Source organism: Schistocerca americana, chromosome 2 (genome assembly GCF_021461395.2).
Source record: "Schistocerca americana isolate TAMUIC-IGC-003095 chromosome 2, iqSchAmer2.1, whole genome shotgun sequence".
NCBI classification, from domain to species: domain Eukaryota; kingdom Metazoa; phylum Arthropoda; class Insecta; order Orthoptera; family Acrididae; genus Schistocerca; species Schistocerca americana.
Genome location: NC_060120.1, coordinates 904,293,203 through 904,316,533, shown reverse-complemented (window position 1 = coordinate 904,316,533; position 23,331 = coordinate 904,293,203).

Genomic DNA, 23,331 nt, shown 5'->3' with positions numbered 1-23,331 from the left:
AGAAACAATAGAACGATTCACTTTAAGCCATCGGGCCACTGAATTTGCGACTGTTCTGCTTCCATTCTTCGTACGCCTCTCCAATGCAAAGAGTTTGGCAGGCGTCTTCTTTGTGCCATACTGCACCGTCTGTGACTCTGTACGCAGCGATTATGGATGTGGGACTACCTTACAAATAATACCTCGTTTGATGGGTGCCCTGACGTCATCGCTGGTGTGGGTGTCCTTTGACCGGAATCCCATCTTCAGTGCAGAACACGATCTTACGGACACCTGTTGACAGTTAGTATGATTATATCCTGACTTAGCCACAGGACAGATAAATAGCGGTTTGTTGCTTTAATTTTGGACACCAGAATATTTCAAGCTGTGTATTTTTCCTGATCCACAGCTGGGGTCTTACAAGGCTTCAGTGTGATTTACACACAGCAGTGATTTTTGCAGGAATTTCAGTAGAGAAGATATCGTGTTTGACGCCTCCATCATACTTTTACCACCCACTACTCAAACAAATTTAGCCTGCCGGAGTGGCCGAGTGATTCTAGGCGCTTCAGTCTGGAACCGACCGACTGCTACGGTCGAAGGTTCGAGTCCTGCCTCGGGTATGGATGTGTGTGATGTCCTTAGGTTAGTTAGGTTTAAGTAGTTCTACGTTCTAGGGGATTGATGACCTCAGATGTTAAGTCCCATAGTGCTCAGAGCCATTTGAAACAGCAAACAAATACACTCCTGGAAATGGAAAAAAGAACACATTGACACCGGTGTGTCAGACCCACCATACTTGCTCCCGACACTGCGAGAGGGCTGTACAAGCAATGATCACATGCACGGCACAGCGGACACACCAGGAACCGCGGTGTTGGCCGTCGAATGGCGCTAGCTGCGCAGCAGTTGTGCACCGCCGCCGTCAGTGTCAGCCAGTTTGCCGTGGCATACGGAGCTCCATCGCAGCCTTTAACACTGGTAGCATGCTGCGACAGCGTGGACGTGAACCGTATGTGCAGTTGACGGATTTTGAGCGAGGGCGTATAGTGGGCATGCGGGAGGCCGGGTGGACGTACCGCCGAATTGCTCAACACGTGGGGCGTGAGGTCTCCACAGTACATCGATGTTGTCGCCAGTGGTCGGCGGAAGGTGCACGTGCCCGTCGACCTGGGACCGGACCGCAGCGACGCACGGATGCACGCCAAGACCGTAGGATCCTACGCAGTGCCGTAGGGGACCACACCGCCATTTCCCAGCAAATTAGGGACACTGTTGCTCCTGGGGTATCGGCGAGGACCATTCGCAACCGTCTCCATGAAGCTGGGCTACGGTCCCGCACACCGTTAGGCCGTCTTCCGCTCACGCCCCAACATCGTGCAGCCCGCCTCCAGTGGTGTCGCGACAGGCGTGAATGGAGGGACGAATGGAGACGTGTCGTCTTCAGCGATGAGAGTCGCTTCTGCCTTGGTGCCAATGATGGTCGTATGCGTGTTTGGCGCCGTGCAGGTGAGCGCCACAATCAGGACTGCATACGACCGAGGCACACAGGGCCAACACCCGGCATCATGGTGTGGGGAGCGATCTCCTACACTGGCCGTACACCACCGGTGATCGTCGAGGGGACACTGAATAGTGCACGGTACATCCAAACCGTCATCGAACCCATCGTTCTACCATTCCTAGACCGGCAAGGGAACTTGGTGTTCCAACAGGACAATGCACGTCCGCATGTATCCCGTGCCACCCAACGTGCTCCAGAAGGTGTAAGTCAACTACCCTGGCCAGCAAGATCTCCGGATCTGTCCCCCATTGAGCATGTTTGGGACTGGATGAAGCGTCGTCTCACGCGGTCTGCACGTCCAGCACGAACGCTGGTCCAACTGAGGCGCCAGGTGGAAATGGCATGGCAAGCCGTTCCACAGGACTACATCCAGCATCTCTACGATCGTCCCCATGGGAGAATAGCAGCCTGCATTGCTGCGAAAGGTGGATATACACTGTACTAGTGCCGACATTGTGCATGCTCTGTTGCCTGTGTCTATGTGCCTGTGGTTCTGTCAGTGTGATCATGTGATGTATCTGACCCCAGGAATGTGTCAATAAAGTTTCCCCTTCCCGGGACAATGAATTCACGGTGTTCTTATTTCAATTTCCAGGAGTGTATGTTTGTGATTTTTTTAAAAAAAAATCTCCTAAGGTGTTTCAAGTTCAGACTCGATACAAGAATCCATATTTATCACTTTCTAAACACAAACTGTAATGCGCTGGTCTCAGATGAACAACATTGCGGAAAAATTAGGCATTGTAGTTGCCTCTTATCATCCAACAGGAAATGTAGCTGAAGAATGAATCTTTTACTCTGCAGCGCAGATTGCTTTATTTTCAAACTTCCTCATAGATTAAAATGTTTGTTGGACCAGAACTCGAACCAAGAACTTTTCTCGCCTCGATCAATGCTCTTAGTGAGATAAACGTACCTTGTCGGAACAGTAAGTGAGTTGCCTGCGGTAGACAATTTTCCCAGTTCGAATCTCTGTCTAGCACACACTTTTAATCATTGAGGAAGTTTCAGCACAATTCGAGGCAGATATCAAGTGTATTTAAGCACTCTATGGATTCAAATCTTGCCTTGTTTATTGTCGCAAGAGAGAACTCCCATCCCCACTCAGTTCTGCGGTCAGCTCCGCACACTCGGAAATTGTGCTTACCTCCAGTACCATCTGGGCATCTCGAAAATTAATTGTAACTCCATCGTTATAGTTTCTATATTAGTTTATATATACAGTGGTGGAATAGTTATTAAAGGTTGAAATTGAAGTTCTGCCCAGTAAGCTTTCAAATAAATATGATTTGGAAGAAGGATTCTTCCTTGAGAAAACAAAAATGGTTCAAATGGCTCGGAGCACTATGGAACTTAACACCTGAGGTCATCATTCCCCTAGAACTTAGAACTACTTAAACCTAACTAACCTAACGACATCACACACATCCATGTCCGAGGCAGGATTCGAACCTGCGACCGTAGCGGTTGCGCGGTTCCAGACTGAAGCGCCTAGAACCGCTCAGCCACTGAGACCGGCTCCTTGAGAAAACACAGTTTTATTCTTTTCCGCTCTTAAATATGTCGGTGTATTCTCTTCAACGTTGGAAGGTTTTTTTACCGAAATAAGTGTGGGTGAAGATGGTATGATGATGCTGATGTAGGTGGTGTGTTCTCTGCCAATACACAGGTCCATCACTGCAAATTCAGCACTCGCCAATCTCCCAGGTTTTCCGCCTTTCATTTCGTAGCTGCATATGAAAAAGAAAAGATATTTGCTGAAGACTGCAAATCATGTTTATTTATAATGGTGGGATGCCTGTAAAGAATTCCTACGATAGTTCACTGAAACTTCAGCTTGATAACATTTTACGATCGGCATTACAGCCGAGATGTTTTAGTGCGAACGGGCAGTCAGTAACTTGTGATTACATTGTTTCTGCAGAATTACGGTCCTTGTTGCGAAATCAGTAATTTGTGAGGCACCGAGACCGTGCCAAAGTTTCTGTCGCCATTCGTGTGGTGCGGTGATAGCCAAGTTGGCGACATGTTCTAAGCAGGTGGCGCTTTGAGCTGTCAGAAGACCTCTCTCCAATACAGATCTCTTATAATGAGAACAGCACCCGGAGAATTAGGTGGCCGCTCTCTGCTGCCTTTCATGAGCGCGGCGAGTCCCGCGGACAGCGTGCGTATTAATTGAGATGGACACGCTCCGAACACCCACTGTATGGGAGGAGCAGCCGACAGTCCACTTCACTTAACTCCTTCCTCGACCTCTTGCTCCCTTGTCTTCTCACTCGGTTAGGAACCCAATATTTACACCTCAAATATTTTTTTATGCGTTAACGATATAAGTAAAATGTTTTTTCCTACAGAAAAACGGGAGCTAAAGAAATAACAACCAACGTGTTTGCAGCGATGAAGACATTTACAAAATTTTGGTTATACATGAATCCACTGCTGTTCTTTAACCGTGTTGTGCGGTGTGCCGCATATAAGTGCCTCCCCCCTCCCCCCCCCCCCCAAACTGATTCTTTAAAGAATCGATTTTCCATGTAGGAAACGGCCTCAAAAATCTGAATACAAATGAGCTCATTTATTTAGTATTAGACGACAAACATGTAAGTCCTTTATGACTGAAGGCGCAAACCGACATTGGAAACTGTTTACATTTTTGTGAAAAACTAGTTTTTCTCCTTAACTGTGAGTCGTATAATTCTGCAGGTACACGCAGTGGTAAATTTGGACAGTATCTGAAAAATTTGTAACGAATATAACTTGAGGTAAAGAAGTACAAAATTGAAACGACATGTCTGATGCAGACGTTTTACTTCATGAACAGCAAAAAAAAAGTAGTGAGCAATATTTTTTTCCCCCTTTCTTTAATTTGTGGGGGCATGTCAGCGATGAAAAGTTTCAGGTTATTTGAAGTCGCTAAGATGTGTTATTGTCAAATACTGCTCGAATGTACTGTAGTTATGCTGCCTCACGAGATACATACAGTTTCTAAATTTAATATGTGACAAGTTATGTTAAGTCTTTAACCTAAGATTATATCTCGTAATCAGCAGATTTCACCAGCATTTTAAACTTTGGCATAGCAACTGTCCATCACCCACACTACTTGCCTCATCCTACCCTTCCTCAGAATGAAATTGAATTTGGAGAGGCGGCGTTTTGCAATCATAGGAGAAATTCTGGTTTAATCGCAATAAATTTTAACGCGATTCAGAGGGAAGCTTTCCAGCCCTGCTTCCAACAAAGGTAAAATTCGTACAGCTGCCTAATGTAAAAACACTAGCGTACGGAAACTCTTCATCAGACGATCTGTTTGAATGGAATGATGAGTTTCTAGCAAACAGAACAAACACAGCCTGTCTTTCTCAACATAGATCAATCTTCTGACGTAGAAGCAACTTCATGCGTACCCCAACGATGTGTTATAGGACTGATACTTTCTGTTATATATATAAATTACCAAGTGGATTACGTCGGAATTTCCTTGAGACATTTTGCTGGTGTTGCTGTTGTATACACGTAAGTCGCAACGCAAGAACATTTTAGCGAAGTGCCGCGTGACCATCGGAGGATCGACGCCAGGTGCAGGGAGCGGCAATTGGCCCTCACTATAAACAAATGCAACGTAATGGCCATAAACAGACCGACCGACCCATTATCGTAGAACAGTCAGTGGGAAGACTCACATCCATAAAATATCAAGAAGTATGCGTACAGAGCGATTTAAATTAGACAGACTACTTAATACTAATCACAGGTAAGCGAGGTGCCGAAGCAAGAGTCATTGCAAGACTACCCAGGAAATGGTGTCCATTCACAAATGAGGTATTTTACAAAACCGTCGTTTGAATACTGTTCGTCAGTCTGGGATGAGTACCAAATGAATAGAGCAATAGAGAAGATATAAAGAACAGCTGCCCGATTCGTTATAGCTAGAGTTAGTAAGATACTCAGCCAGTCCACGACGGCGTGATTTCCCGTCAGTGTTACACGAGCATACATTCCTAGAAGAGGCATCCAACATATTGCTTCCTCTGACGAAAAGTAGACAGATTGAAGCCTCACGGAGAATTACCAGCAATCGTTCCCCCCGTGCGCCATTCAGAACTCTAACAAAAAAGGGGGGAAGTGACAATGATACACAAGGTACTCTCCACCAGACACCGTACGGTAGCTCGCGGAATATAGATGTAGATGTAGAAGCGTTGCACTAACTTGAAGCGAGATACACTCGGAAATTTTGGATAGCATCTCGCAAGTAGGCCGAAGATTGTTACTCCTGCGAACGTCGTTGAACTGCTATGCGAAAAGATACATCGAATTTACACAGAGAATAACGTAGACGTTACTGGAGTCGGGGATGGTCCATTTACTTACATGTTCAGTGTCATAATACAAAAATACTATCGACACTGAAACGAGAGGGAAGAGAAGTATTGACTGTGACTCTGAGGATAGAGAAGAAACAGCTCACGATTATGAAGTCCCAAAAGTACTTGAATATCAAATCAAGCAACAGGAGCTACAACAAAGGTTCAAAATGGTTCAAATGGCTCTGAGCACTATGGGACTTAACTTCTGAGGTCATCAGTCCCCTAGAACTTAGAAGTACTTAAACCTAACTAACCTAAGGACATCACACACATCCATACCCGAGGCAGGATTCGAACCTGCGACCGTAGCGGTCCAGCGGTTCCAGACTGTAGAGCCTAGAACCGCACGGCCACCCCAGCCGGCACAACAAAGGTGAATACGGACCTTGACCCTCCAGAAATATCTCAGAAGCTGTGTTACAGAGAACAACTTATCAAACATTGAACTATATTTATGAGGAATTACTACTTTTATGAGAATTTAGTGAGCCGTTATAGCTCGTTCATTATAAAATCAACTCCAAGGTAATTTTAGATTATGTGTCACGTAAAAGGATAAATGCAGGTCACTTCTGGATAAACAAACTGAAGGCCTTGAAAGAGCCTACAGGAGCACAGTTTAAGAAAATTAGAGACAATGGATCAGTGGACCTGGCAAACAAGCGCGGGTTTTCGAGCTGTTAGAGCAGCGTTCTGAATAATTTTGAAGCATATTTACATTTCGTCAGTCGTCAAAGAAGAATAAAACATTTCATCCAGGCACATCAGTATGGTCATGAGTCTCAAAGTGATTGCAGAAAACCATATTATTATGCTGACAACAGAAACATTTGTGTCAAACGCGGTAATGTTCATTAAAAAAGACAACAGTAGCCAACGCGTCGGCGGTACTAATCAGACACAATTTTTAATGACCTATTGATTGCTTCAACACTGTCAGTCAAAGGGAGAAATGAAAAATTCGTGAGCTGCAGTCTGTTCATTGGTCCATACACAGTTACGCAATAGACGTAGTTGTGTCCATGGCTTATAAATTATTCGACAAGCTGCAGGTTGAACTACAAGTTGTCATGTAAGTAACAGCAATATTCTCATGTGTCCCTGGAATACTCATGTTAAAATGAGTAAAACTGAAGAAACAATTTAAACAAAAATAAGTTTTTAGTACGAAACCTTTTTAAATTGGACTGAAAAGTGCAAAATAATTTCTGCTAGCCACATGCAGGTTCCTAATCCTACATAAATAGTTCTCAAAATATGTGACTGTCAGTTTTTAGTAACTATGAAAATATTTGTTAGATTAATAACGAAAAACGTGGGGCGCAGGCAATAGGTAAAGGTATGGAGGTGAATTATTCATACAAAAATTATGTATTGCATGATCCCTACGTTTTTCATTGCAGACCTTACAAGTTTTTTCATAGCTATAAGAAATTCACAACCCAAAGTTTTCAGAACTATCTGTACAGAATAAGGAGTTTGTATGGAGCTAGGAGCAATTTTTAATACTTTTTAGTCCGATTTCAAAACGTGTTACATTGAAGATTTATTTTGATTAAAATACTTTCTGCTTTTTATTGGTGCTGTGTAAAATTTCTCAGTAGATTTTTAACATTTTGGTGAGACTGTAGGGGAGACATGTGTTAAATTTCAGGTTTATTTCAGTGTCTTTTCACCCGCCCATATTTGAAACAGAGTTCTGTTACTTGTTTACCAATAACATAACAATCTTTTTAACTGTTATTTTCCTAAATGTAAAATAAAGAAGCAAGCAAAATTAATGTTATATAATTTTTAAGAGTTTTGTTTTATTGTTACAAACTACTGTGCCCAGAATCTAACAAGGATCGGGAATGACTCAAAGAACCAGCAGAGACTTGTCAACCGCCCGGGGTCAACAACAAAATTTGACCAACTGTGAACAGGAGGCCAGCAACAACAGGAAAACGGACAACAGATACGGCACGACAGAATAACAAAGTTCAGATGAATGATCCAAGTCCGAAAACCTGTTGAACCGTGATTTATTTTCAAAGAATATTCTTAAGAATTTATTTTATTTACTAGCGATTCACCAAGAACATTAACACATTTAATCACACTATGTAGGCATGGAAGTAGTTGCCACGGAGTAACTGATGCAATCATAACCAAATTTCTTTTACCAATTGGGAATTTTACTCACTTTAATAGTGCCTAAAAGCATTTTTTTAAAAAAGAAACAGATTTAAAATTATAATCAGAAAGCACCCTCTAAATATAAAAGTTACAATTTATTCAGAGGCGGAAACAAGCAAGTTTTGACTGTACGAACTTTCGGATAGAGAACCTTGCCGCTCCCTTTTGACGCGGCAGTAGTTACGACCGCTCACAACAGCCTCTGAAAGACTACACTGGTGCAAATCTGCAACACACCAGATAACCTTAAACTAAGAGTTTTAACAATTTACACAAGCACACAAACTATGCACCCCCCGTAGGAGGGATAGAAATGCTACAAAATACTAAAAATTAAAATATTAACCTTGTCACCGAAGGTGCAACTTGATTTTAACTTCTAAGAAAAGTCTTACGGTGAAAGGGTGGCAAATTTATGTACTAAAATGATCATTTAAATAAAAGCCCATGAAATGCAATCATATATAAAATTCTACAAGGTTGGCCAAACAATAGTTAAGATGCTCTACAGTACAGAGATACCGCCTCTCAAGATCATGGGCAATAATATCAAAGTTTCCAAAGATCCAAACATATTTCAGGTATTAGTCCGTTACAGTCCAAGCAATAAATTCGTTAACACACCACTTGCGACAAACATGACAGCGGCAGCTAGTAACGTACGGTAGATGGATAGGGAGATTACCGAACAACCCGAACCGCAGATTGCTCTAACCCGCCCCTACTCCACAAGGGAAAAACGGACCACCCAATTTATAAACAACCACCTTCCCGTGGGTGGGCAAATAGAGAAGAATGGTGGGACGATCCCAAAGCAAAACGACTGGTGACCTCACCAAGAAAACAAGTAGAATTTAACAAGAGTAAATCAAACAAGGTATCACCAATCACTTAACTTCTAATAAACTGTGATTTCTCGAGAAGACCTGGCGCAACACCCCCAAATCGCTCTCCCGAACCGTCCGCTGCCAGCCGCTTCAACGGATGCAGGAAGGCGCGCCGATCTCCCGTCTCACGGCGTCGCAGTTCGCACCGGCCAGACCGATGTCGTGGGTTGACTCCTGTTGCTCTCGTGTCGACCGCGAAGTCACTACCCCTCCCTATACGCCGCGGCCCACTGGACTCACATGGCGACCTCACATGCGCCGACGCTCAAGACGGACAAGTCTTGTGTCTCAATGCGCGATCGACCAACCGATCGATCCAACCGCCAATGCCCATTGCCTGAGCAAACTCGAGCAGACTGGCCGCCTAACGCGCAGACTCAGATGCAGGAACTAAGTTCCGACCGAGCGACCACTCGCTGAGTTCTCTTACTGGCGGAGTGGAAAGACTCTCATTTTGCCGGCTTTAAAGGTTGATCCGAACGACAGACATACTAGCACTCCGAACGACAGACAGACAGACACTAATTGCCTAACAAATGCGGACGAGAGACAGACTAGCAAGCTGGGGACGAGAGAGTGACCCAGACTGACCGACTGGCGAGCTCATAGCGCCCCTTAAATGCACGTGAACAGGCAACGTTTCCCCTTTCCCACCAGAGGGAGATACCAAAGCTGCGACTGCCACAGCGGCGGAACCGCCAGAAACGGAGGGCGACTGCTTCACACTAAGCGCTGCGGCGCGGTCTTCAAAACAGCAAATTTTACCCCGGCTCACCTGTGACGTAGTGAAATTTGAGACCATGCGAATGAGAGCGATGCGAGAGAATAGCGAATTTGCGTCTGAAAGGAGAGTCGTGACGCGGTTAAGTTTGTTGTGCGATCATATGCACTAATTGGCCAGCAAGGTGGGTGTGGCTCTGCAGTGCCATGAGGCCAGGGGCTGCAGAGGTGATACTATGATTTGCAGCTGCAGCAGTGCTGTCTATCGGCTGTCGTTGAGTTCCACACATATTGGAGTTCCACACTTACTCTTTGGAATGTATTCTGATAGTACCAGTGCAACATGCTGGTCCTGCAGGGCAGCTCAAATGCCAAGTGTTACAAACACTTTTACGCCCTCAGGAACTAGGTGAATGAGACAGAAAGTGACTTAATAAGGACTGTCATCCAGGTCTGCGCTGAGTTTAAATTTCAAATCCTTAGCTCATTGGGAAGTTAGTTTAAAATATACTAAAAAATTCGTGCTGAGCAGACAGACAGATAAGAAAACGACCCAATAACGAAGTGTTTCTGATTAGTAGAGAGATCATGAAAAGGTTCTTACATTCGGTCCTCCAAGAACATGCTGGTGGGGCTATTACTAAGGACTTCCCGGTGAGGAACAAAAACACTCCATTCTGATTGAAAACTGTTTCCCTAATAACGATATTAAACCATAAATACTACCATCAAAGGCAACCATACACACTGAAGGTTTTTTTTCTGTTCCATCGTTTGTTGATATGACTACAGTGGCCTTTTCTGTTGGGACTACCACAGTCTGAATACAATAAAACATGTTGCAGCCTGAACGCATGCTGCCTTTCACCGTATATCCATCTTCTAATAGATCGTGGCCCGACAGCTGTTACTGCAGCTTCATGTAATATGGTTGGTTCCCTCAGATGTATTGATAGATTTTATTGTATTAGTAATCGATTTCGGTGTTACGCTACATCATCTTCAGGGTTGTGAATTACCTCTGATGCTGTACAATAAGACACACAAACACGTTGAAAACTAAAGTAGCCTACCCAACACGACTCGAACCAGGCATTTGACTGCAGACCATCTAATGGTAGGTAGACTACTATAAGACGTCATAATACCCCACAGACACAACTGACGGAGCAACGACTGTGCTAATATCGGCAACCAAACGTCGCTCAGCCATTCCTATAAACACTTGTTTAGCTCGGAAAGAACTCTGAAATAAATCAATTTCAGGCAAAACTTTATTAATATGTTACGCTTACTTTGACTCATACACTATGTGATCAAAGGTATCCGGACACCCCCAAAAACATACGTTTTTCATATTAGGTGGATTGTGCTGACACCTACTGCCAGGTACTCCATATCAGCGACGTCAGTAATCAAGAGACATCTTGAGAGAGCAGAATGGGGCGCTCCACGGAACTCACGGACTTCGAAAGTGGTCAAATGATTGCGTGTCACTTGTGTCATAAATGTCTGGACGCGAGATTTCCACACGTCTAAACCTTCCTAGGTCCACTCTTTCTGATGTGATAGTGAAGTGGAAACGTGAAGGGCACGTACAGCACAAAAGCGTACAGGCCGCGCTCGTCTGTTGATTGACAGAGAACGCCGACAGTTGAAGAGGGTCGTAGTGACTAATTGGCAGACATCTATCCAGACTATCACACAGGAATTCTAAACTGCATCAGAATCCATTGCAAGTACGATGACAGTTAGGCGGGGGATGAGAAAACTTGGATTTCATGGACGGGCGGTTCCTCATAAGCCACACATCACGCCGGTAAATGCCAAAAGATGCCTCGCTTGGTGTAAGGAGGGTAAACATTGGACGATTGAACACTGGACAAACGTTGTATGGAGTGACGAATCACGGTACACAACGTGGCCATCCGATGGCAGAGTGTGGGTATGGCGAATGCCCGGTGAACGTCATCTGCCATCATGTGTAGTGCCAACAGTAAAATTCGGAGGCGGTGGTGTTACGGTGTGGCCGTGTTTTCCATGGAGGGGGCCTTCGCCCCTTGTTGTTTTGCGTGGCACTATCACAGCACAGGTTCAAAATGGTTCAAATGGCTCTGAGCACTACGAGACTTAACATCTGAGGTCATCAGTCTCCTAGAACTTAGAACTACTTAAACCTAACTAACCTAAGGACATCACACACATCCATGCCCGAGGCAGGATTCGAACCTACGACCGTAGCGGTCGCGCGGTTCCAGACTGTAGCGCCTAGAACCGCTCGGCCACTCCGGCCTGCCGACAATAACACCCCTGTAATCGACTGTTCTGCACAGAGTCCTGACCTGAATCCTGTAGAACATCTTTGGGATGTTTTGGAACGCCGACTTCGTGCCAGGCCTCACCAACCGACATCGATACCTCTCCTCAGTGCAGCACTCCGTGAAGAATGGGCTGTCATTCCCGAAGAAACCTTCCAGCGCTTGCGAGAGTGGAAGGTGTCAACAAGACTAAGGGATGGCCAATACTATATTGAATCCCAGCATTTCATATGGAGGACGCCACGAACTTGTAAATCTTTTTCAGCCAGGTGTCTGGATACTTTTGATCACACAGTGTATGCTCTGAAATGTTAAAATGACACTTTCCTTGTTCGTTTAATTCTCAGGAGTGTGAAGAATTTACGACAATCTTTGACAGGAATTTCCAGTATGAGTTCTTCTTTGATCATTCTTCAACTCCATTATCATTGCTTGTCCTGCATTTTGTTATTGTATTTCGGTTTTTCCCTAAAAAAGCAGGCAGCTCACACAACACCGGCAATTACAATTCGAAAGAGACGAAAATCAATACGGGAACAAATTGCCAGAGGCACTGCAGTAGATACACTTGTCTCGAGTAATCTATTGAGACAAGAAAGTCGATGGTGTAAAAAGGGCTTAAGTTTCGCCGAAGGGTCCACGTTTACACTGTGCGAGACTTACCCGCGAAACAATTACGGGAGGCTGCTTTGCGTGGCGTAAATGCAGCTTTTTGGAAGACCCCAACTGGCGATGCAGACACAAGGCGGCCGTGGTGGAGTTTCCCATAAGGCCGGCGCGGCGTGGGGGCGTGGCGGCGGCGCGCTGTTGACATTCCGACCGGGCCATGCTAATGGAGGCAGCGAGTGCGCGCGAGACAGGCTAATGCACACAGCGGGCGGGGCACGGAGGGCTCATTTAATAAGCGAGCGCGCGCCTTACTAATGTGGCCGCCAGAGGTGCGAAGCGCCTCACCGGCCGCTCGCATTGTTCTCGGCGACAGGGGAAGCGCCCGCCCCGCAGTGTATTACCGGCAGTGAGTCCACAACTTTTCTCGCGACGTGTTCATCGCCGGCCGTGTGGGAGTCACTTCAGCGAACGCCGCGTCCTTTGTTGGCGGGCATTAGCGCTGGGCCCGCCGAGGAATGCCATTCACGGAGCGTTACAACTGGCGGCGTGCCTAGACGAGACCTAGTCCACTGCTCAGCTCTTACTGCAAGGAGAGTCAGTTACCGCCAGGAGACAGCACGGTAGTACGTGCAACACTGCATCTAACCTGGAAACTGGCCCCAATTAGGAGAGGACAGACGAAACCTACCGTCTCGTGTGTCGTTCCGGAACTTTCGTAGCGTTAGGCAAAGAAGACTTCTCAAGGGGGGACGCTGATGAACTTGACCAAAAATGTCAATTTTCGATTTATTTTTTATTTGTTAGTACAATTCATGGACAATAAGTTCCCAAAGTTTCAATGTTGAAATCGCTTACGAAGTGCCTGGAAATAAATTAAAAGTGTGGCGCGACCTCCTTGCCACGCCCACGTTTTAAGCAGCACTTCAACACCAGATCAGTGAACAACGATTCTGTGTATTACTTCAACCAAACGTGTGCGGGGTACATCTAGAAGGCCGTGATACATACCCTTTGGTTTTATAGATCGTATTTGGAAGATCCTGCACTTCTGAAAAAAGTGTGTTCATGACAAAACCCAAAATTCAAATGAGTCTCTAAATTCACTCATATGGAAACGATGCCCTATAAACACATTTGCATCTGCTACAGTTGTCAGAATTGCAACTTGTGATGCAGTTATTGTATTTAATGATGGGAACGTCGGGAGGATGAAGGCATTAGAAAGAATGGGCTTCAAGGTAGGAAATTTTACTCAAGACATTCTGAGAAAAATAGATTTATAGCGCGTCTCTGCAGCTGAAAAGTCAGTTAAAGACGTGGTAAAGGAAAGAAGACAGACAAGAAGAAGCCAGAAGAGAAGCCTTGAAGGGAAAGAAGACCCAGAGTACAAATGTGGTGCCTTCTCAAGAAGTGACTTAACGAAAAAAGTTAAGTTGAACTTTAAATTGCGTTTCCTGAAAAGGTTGTTTTTTAAAGTTTATGTATCTTTTCTTCAGATTCTATGAATGCTAGAATTATGAAATTTTGTAAACATGTTTCTGTAAACCTAATAAACGTTGTCTCAAGAGCAAATTTTGAAATTCTGATTGCAAGCTGGGGTATGGGGCAAAGTGCTTGGACTTTTGCATGAATTTAAAAGTGTGCTTGTTGAATTATAATTAAAAAATTATGAAAATTCTCCTGTTTGACCTATTCCAAAAACCTCATGAAAGAAGCTTACAACATATAAAGAGATGAAGCAGAGAAATTTTTGTAGAAATTTCTTGAATACTTTCTGAGAAAACATGCATTATTTTTTGAAAATAAAACTTCAAATTTCATTAAATAAAAGTTGAATATATATAATCAAAGGATTTTATATGTAAATGTGTTACTTTCATGTAAAGCGTGGTACAAAATTTCATTGCCATATCTTCAAAACTGTAGATTCGGTGCATTTTTGAAATAGTGTGTGTTTTTCATCAACGTCCCCCCCTTACGTAATAGAACCGAGGATATTGTCCTCGACGGCAAGTATTGATCAGAAACAAGGTTATCATCTCGGCAGCGTGATAGGACCGCTGTTATTTTCTGTATTCATAAATGACCTGGTCTACGGGGTGGGGTGAGCAGCAACCTATGTTTGTTTGCTGATGTGCGGGAAGGTTTCGAAGATGACTAACTGTACAAAGATACAATATGACTTCGATAAAAATTCTAGTTGATGTGATGAATGATAAAGGACTATAAATAGAACAAAGTAAGTTAATGCGGATGAGGAGGAAAAACAGACCAGTAATGTTCGAATACAACACTAGTAGTGTCCTGCTTGATAGAGTCACGTCGGTTAAATATCTGGACTTAACGCTGCAAAGCGATATGAAATGAAACGAGCATGTGTTAATTGTGGTAGGGAAGGCGAATCTTCGATTTACGTTTATTGGGAGTATTTTGGGGAAGTGTGGTTCATGTGTAATGGAGGCCGCTGGTAGGACGCTAGTGCGACTTATCCTTGAGTTCTGCTTGTCTGTTTCGTATCCGCACCTGGTCGGATTAAAGAAAGACATCGAAGCAATTCAGAGGCGGGCTGCTAGATTCGAAACTGGTAAGTTCGAACAGCATGCAAAAGTTACGGAGATGCTTCAGAAACTCAAATGGGAATCCCTGGAGGGAAGGCAGCGTTCATTTCGAGGACCACCATTAAGAAAATTTAGGGAACCGGCATTTGCAGCTGACTGCAGTGCGCTCCTACTGTCACCAACATAAATTTCACGTAAGGATCACGATGACAAGATACGAGAAATCAGAGCTCTTACGGAGCACATAGGCAGTCGTTTTTCCCTCGGTCAATCTGCGAGTAGACCGGGAAAGTAAACGACTAGTAGTGGTACAGGAGACCGTCCGAAAGGCGCCCTACAGTGTCTTGCAGACTATACAGGGTGGTCCATTGATAGTGACCGGGCCAAATACCTCACGAAATAAGCATCAAACAAAAAAACTACAACGAACGAAATTCGTCTCGCTTGAAGGGGGAAACCAGATGGCCCTATGGTTGGCCCGATAGATGGCGGTGCCATAGGTCAAACGGATATCAACTGCGTTTTCTTAAAAATAGGAACCCCATTTTTCGTGTAGTACCTTAAGAAATATGAATGTTACAGTTGGACCACTTTTTCGCTTTGTGATAGATGGAGCTGTAATAGTCACAAACGTATAAGTATGTGGTATCACGTAACATTTCGCCAGTGTGGACGGTATTTGCTTCGTGATACATTACCCGTGTTAAAATGGACCGTTTACCAATTGCGGAAAAGGTCGATATCGTGTTGATGTATGGCTATTGTGATCAAAGTGCCCAACGGGCGTATGCTGCTCGGTATCCTGGACATCATCCAAGTGTCCGGACCGTTCGCTGGATAGTTACGTTATTTAAGGAAACAGGAAGTGTTCAGCCACTTGCGAAACGACAGTCACGACCTGCAACAAATGATGATGCCCAAGTAGGTGTTTTAGCTGCTGTCGCGGCTAATCCGCACATCAGTAGCACACAAATTGCGTGAGAATCGGGAATCTGAAAAACGTCGGTGTTAAGAATGTTACATCAACATCGGTTGCACCCGCACCCTATTTCTATGCACCAGGAATTGCATGGCGATGACTATGAAAGTCGTGTACTGTTCTGCCACTGGGCTCAAGAGAAATTACGGGACGATGACAGATTTTTTGCACGCGTTCTACTTAGCGACGAAGCGTCATTCACCAACAGCGGTAACGTAAATCGGCATAATATGCACTATTGGTCAACGGAAAATCCACGATGGCTGCGACAAGTGGAACATCAGCGACCTTGGCGGGTTAATGTATGGTGTGGCATTATGGGAGGAAGGATAATTGGCCCCCATTTTATCGATGGCAATCTAAATGGTGCAATGTATGCTGATTTCATACGTAATGTTCTACCGATGTTACTACAAGATGTTTCACTGCATGACAGAATAGCGATGTACTTCACACTTGATGGATGTCCGGCACATAGCTCGCGTGCGGTTGAAGCGGTATTCAATAGCACATTTCATGACAGGTGGATTGGCCCGCACGTTCACCGGATCTGACGCCCCCGGATTTCTTTCTGTGGGGAAAGTTGAAGGATATTTGCTATTTTGATCCACCGACAACGCTTGACAACATGCGTCAGCGCATTGTCAATGCATGGGCAAACATTACGGAAGGCGAACTACTCGCTGTTGAGAGGAATGTCGTTACACGTATTGCCAAATGCATTGAGGTTGACGGACATCATTTTGAGCATATATTGCTTTAATGTGGTATTTACAGGTAATCACGCTGTAACAGCATGCGTTCTCAGAAATGATAAGTTCACAAAGGTACATGTAGCACATTGGAACAACCGAAATAAAATAATCAAACGTACCTACGTTCTGTATTTTAATTTAAAAAAACCTACCTGTTACCAACTGTTCGTCTAAAATTGTGAGCCATATGTTTGTGACTATTACAGCGCCATCTATCACAAAGCGAAAAAAGTGGTACAACTAAAACATTCATATTTCTTTACGTGCTACACGAATATGTAATAAAAGATGGGGGTTCCTTCTTTTAAAAAACGCAGTTGATATCCGTTTGAACTATGGCAACACCATCTAGCGGGCCAACCATAGCGCCATTTGGTTTCCCCCTTCAAGCTAGACAAATTTCGTTCTTTGTAGTTTTTTTCGTTTAACGCTTATTTCGTTAGATATTTGGCGCGGTCTCGATCAGTGGACCACCCTGTATGTGTAGAAAGTCCCAGTTCCGGCTGCGGCCAGAAGCTTTCGTGTACGAGGGGCTGGCCGACTTTTTTGATGTCATACCGTTGAATTTCACGTTCCACTACATTGCGAATCGTGAAAGGAAGAATCTGCAAAGTCAAATTTTTGGCTCGCTGGGATGAATGTCGCAGATGAAATGCAACATCAGTTTTACGTGACAATCATAATTTAGCAGATGCCATACTGGATTAAGTCATACGGAGCTGTGCTCCGTATTTGGTGGTTTTTATATTACAGCCTACGTGCTGTGAACACAAACTGCTTCAAAGTACTGGCATATTGAGGATCTCTCGAAAACGCGTCTCCTATGAAACTACTTGCTATAGTGAAATGGTTGGAATCTACACATCGGTAGTTAAGGGCTTCTCATATTTGGTGCTTTTCGTATTAGCTTTTCGTACTAGCTTACTAAGAAAGCACGGCGTTTCATACTATGGCACAGTGATGATTCATCAAAGGTGCGTTGTTTTTCGCACCATTTGTTACAGCTAAATATCAAATAGTACCATCTGTGGTTAGAACATTTAGATATTTGTACACATAACGCACTATAATTTAAATGCTGCCGGTATTTTGAAATTGTAGAAGCTTAGTGTGTTTAGTCAAGTAAGCCTCTGAACGGTTCTTGGAAGGGGTTACTTGGTGCCAAACCAGGCTTCGCCGTTTCCGCCAAGCTTACGCCGTTTGACACCCTGCAGCCACATATTCAGCTCTGCAGACTGCTGTCGTGCGATTAGTGATGGTAAGTTTTCGGGACTCCAAACCTTCTCGTCTCTAATAACTCACTAGCGCTTTTTCCGCACATTCCTGTTTCAGCACTTCGTCGTCCGTCCCCTCTACACTTTGCTTGGTGCTAACTTAAGTTAAATGCTAGGTATTCCGTCTCAGAGTTTTGGAAACGCTAATTTTACAGTAAATATTCCATATATTATGATTACAGTGGGTACAAAAGGTCCAGCTTATATTAATGCTGCAGCTGGAGTTAGGTTTTGAGATATGGAAATATATTAATAAAAAATTGAAGTAGGAACTAAACATTATTTCAGAAAGAGTGTTTCTCAGATACCTTGAGCAACTGCGTATCCTGCTCACTCACTACATTACTACGGCTTTCCTTTGACCCTTTCCTTGTGGTACTCATACAGTATCTACTGATGTCTTCTACTGAACGCTATATGATCAACGCAAATCCGATAAATTTAAAGATAATAAGAATTTCTGTGTATTTCTAATCGATGTCTTTGTATAAGCCACAAGCTCGTTTTCATGGTGACGCTTCTGAAATAAGAATAAACTATTGCTGAGCGGAGCCCCTTTGATATTCGTAATTTAAGAAACAAAGTGAAGTCGTGTTTTCTTTCTCGGAGCGGTAACTTAATGGAAGGTAAATGTCGATAGCTTTTGGGAGACATATGTTGGCAGCCTTGCCCTGCTTTATGCTTTAATGTGTGAGTTCATGACGCTAGTTTTTAATGTCCTGAAACGTTGTCCCTTTATAAAGAATCTGATCCAGAAACGCAACCTGGCAAACCTTCGTTTTAAGTTCCGCGGTAGCACGCACATTCTAATAGCGCAACGAAATAATTAAAAGGGGTTCGACAGGATTAGTTTAGGTATCAGGGTGACAACTGAAACCCTACTCCCTCTAATAGATCTCATGGTGTAATTGGTGCGATACAAATGTTTTTGCAATCTGTTTCGTACAACATCTAGTATATGTAAAAGATCTAAGGTAGTGTGGCAGCAGAATTTTATCTCGAAGTCTTTTGATTTTTCGTGGCTTTTCCTGCCTGGTTTGAGAATAGCAGAGAACAGACAAATAATAATAGGTAATGATAATAGTATGTGATCAATTTATACAAACATTGGGCGCTTGACAATTGGCTTTTGCGTAAGATCCGTTCATTGTAAGTTTGACGGTGAGTGATTTTTCTGAAAATATTTCTTTATTGGAATTCGTAGATTGAATAATTCCAAAGTTTTGGTTTGTGCTGGACTATTCATAATAATCGTAACACGGAACCTTTAGCCTTACCAAGACGCCGTTTAATTGGAACAATAGCTTGCAACATAAATGAAACACAAGGTTAAATAATATCACTGTATTCACAAAATGTTATACTACACTAATGTACATAGACACTTACATTAATTCTGTTGCTGTGTGCGACTATGAGTACGCCTAGTGAGATTGCATCTCAGTAAAATAGAATAATGGCGGTGTGCCAAATAATTATCTGCAGCGATGGCAGATATGCGTCCGATCAGGACGGCTTCAAGAACAAAAAAGGTACTGTCTTCTCGCAAGACAACTGAACTGCGTAATTATTCTAATGTTTCAGCGGTTTCACGCCACAATCGATACAACGGCTTATACTAACAAACAAACAAAAAGCACTTCGTCTTCAGGCCACGAGTGGCCTACCGGGACCATCCTACCGCCGTGTCATCGTCACGTGAGGATGCGGATAGGAGAGGCGTGGGGTCAACACACCGCTCTCCCGGTCGTTGCGATGGTATTCTTGACCGAAGCCGCTGCTATTCCGTCGAGTAGCTCCTCAATTGGCATCACGAGGCTGAGTGCACACCGAAAAATGGCAACAGCCCATGGCGGCTAGATGGTCACCCACCCACGTACCGGCCATCCCCAACAGCGCTTAACTTCGGTGATCACACGGGAACCGTTGTATCCTCTGCGGCAAGGCCGTTGCCATGCTGATACACTTCTTAAGTAATTCTGTATTTATATTCTGAACTTACAGCCGCCCGCGGTGGTCGTGCGGTTCTAGGCGCTCCAGTCCGGAGCCGCGCTGCTGCTACGGTCGCAGGTTCGAATCCTGCCTCGGGCATGGGTGTGTGTGATGTCCTTAGGTTAGTTAGGTTTAAGTAGTTCTAAGTTCTAGGGGACTGATAACCACAGCAGTTGAGTCCCATAGTGCTCAGAGCCATTTGAACCATTTTGAACTTATATCTTCGTTTTTTGCAATATATCCTCGCCCATCCTGGGAATGTGCCTTTAAAGTCTCCATCCCCGTAAGCGCATGCCTTGAAATTCCATAGCAACACGAACTTACTTGCATAGCTGAAAATTTCATTTAAAGTAAAAATACCATCGCTGCTGAAGGCAGCTTATTCTGTCTCGGCTTTAAGTGTAGTACTATTGAGAACGTAGTGAACACATGTAAAAATAGGGACCACGCGAAATGTTGACTTGAATAAACATCAGGGGAGTGAAAAATAAGTTCGTAAGAATCCTAGATCCCACGCACACGTAATATATTGTACAGAAATTGAATGCAACTTCTCTAGTTTTTCATATATAGTGAACATCAATAAAACCGACAAACCGCAGAGACGGGTTCCTGACTGGAAACGAAGGAGGAAAATAAACATGTATGCAGAAATGGGCGGTGTGCGTGCAGCGACAACGAATCGTCCCGGAACACAGTGCACAGCTGCATCGCATCCACGTCACAACAGATGTTGAAAGTGGGCTCCATGGGATGCAGTGACGGCGTTTATAAGACGCGTCATGGATTGCTGCACTTTGGCTTGCACCATGCTAGTGGGCCTCTTGCCGGGAGTTTGTACTAGGATTCGTCTCAATATCCTGCAGAACTGGGTCCTCCAGATCTGGTGTATGCACAGTCCGCCGCTTCCCTGCACGTTCGTCTGTCTGAAATGATCCATGATCTCGCCCAAAAAGAGGTTGAAATGTTGTGTGATGTAGTTGGTGCCTGGGACCGTACTTGTTTTGGTGTAGTCGTGCTGATTCTCGACCGTTTCCTTCTGCTGCGCTGTACACAAACACTATCTCGGCATGTTCCTGATACGAATGCCGAACCATTCTCTTGCTTACAATAGACGGCATCAATACCACGGCCTGCTACACACAAGGAACACACGGCACGTGGTTAGAGGAACTCGTGTTTATCAGCGCCATCTACTGTGGTAACGACGCATTTCCGGGCGCAGGTTCATTTCCAGACAGGAATCCGTCCCTACAGTTCGTCGGTTTTATTCATGTTCGCCCTGTAGAAGACCCATTCAACGGAACAAGTGTTCTTACATGACCATCCATATACAGGGTGGTCCATTGATAATGACCGGGCCAATATCTCATGAAATAAGCATCAAACGAAAAAACTACAAAGAACGAAACTCGTCTAGCTTGAAGGGGGAAATCACATGGCGCTATGGTTGGCCCGCTAGACGGCGCTGCCATAGGTCAAACGGATAACAACTGCGTTTTTTTAAAATAGGAACCCACATTTTTATTACATATTCGTGTAGTACGTAAAGATATATAAATGTTTTAGTTGGACCACCTTTTTCGCTTTGTTATAGATGGCGCTGTAATAGTCACAAACGTATAAGTACGTGGTATCACGTAACATTCCGCCAATGCGGACGGTTTTTGCTTCGGGATACATTTCCCGTGTTAAAATTGACCGTTTACCAATTGCGGAAAAGCTCGATATCGTGTTGATGTATGGCTATTGTGATCAAAATGCCCAACGGCCGTGTGCTATGTAAACTGCTCGGTATCCTGGACGACATCATACAAGTGTTCGGAGCGTTCGAAGGATAGTTACGTTATTTAAGGAAACAGGAAGTGTTCAGCCACATGTGAAACGTCAACCACGACCTGCAACAAATGATGATGCCCAAGTAGGTGTTTTAGCTGCTGTCGCGGCTAATCCACACATCAGTAGCACACAAACTGCTCGAGAATCGGGAATCTCAAAAACGTCGGTGTTGAGAATGCTATATCAACATCGATTGCACCCGTACCATATTTCTATGCACCAGGAATCGCATGGCGACGACTTTGAACGTCGTGTACTGTTGTGCCACTGGGCACTAGAGAAATTACGGGACGATGACAGATTTTTTGCACGCGTTCTATTTAGCGACGAAGCGTCATTCACCAACAGCGGTAACGTAAATCGGCATAATATCCACTATTGGGCAACGGAAAATCCACGATGGCTGCGACAAGTGGAACATCAGCGACCTTGGCGGGTTAATGTGTGGTGCGGAATTATGGGAGGAAGGATAATTGGCCCCCATTTTATCGATGGCAGTCTAAATGGTGCAATATATGCTGATTTCCTACGTAATGTGCTACCGAAGTTACCTAAGATGTTTCACTGCATGACAGAATGGCGATGTACTTCCAACATGATGGATGTCCGGCACATAGCTCGCGTGCGGCTGAAGCGGTATTGAATAGCATATTTCATGACAGGTGGATTGGTCGTTGAAGCACCATACCATGGCTCTCACGTTCACCGAATCTGACGTCCCCGGATTTCTTTCTGTGGGGAAAGTTGAAAGATATTTGCTATCGTGATCCACCGACAACGCCTGACAACATGCGTCAGCGCATTGTCAATGCATGTGCGAACATTACGGAAGGCGAACTACTTGCTGTTGAGAGGAATATCGTTACACGTATTGCCAAATTCATTGAGGTTGACGGTCATCATTTTGAACATTTGTTGCATTAATGCAGTATTTACAGGTAAGCACCCTGTAACAGCACACTTTCTCAGAAATGTCAAGTTCATAAAGGTACATGTATCACATTGGAACAACCGAAATAAAATGTTCAAACGTACCTACGTTCTGTATTTTAATTTAAGAAACCTACCTGTTACCAACTGTTCGTCTAAAATTGTGAGCCATATGTTTGTGACTCTTACAGTGTCATTTATCACAAAGCGAAAAAAGTGGTCCAACTAAAACATTCACTTTCTTTACGTACTACAGGAATATGTAATAAAAATGGGGGTTCCTATTTAAAAACCGCAGTTGATATCCGTTTGACCTGTGGCAGCGCCATCTAGTGGGCCAACCATAGCGCCATCTGGTTCCCCCCTTCAAACTAGA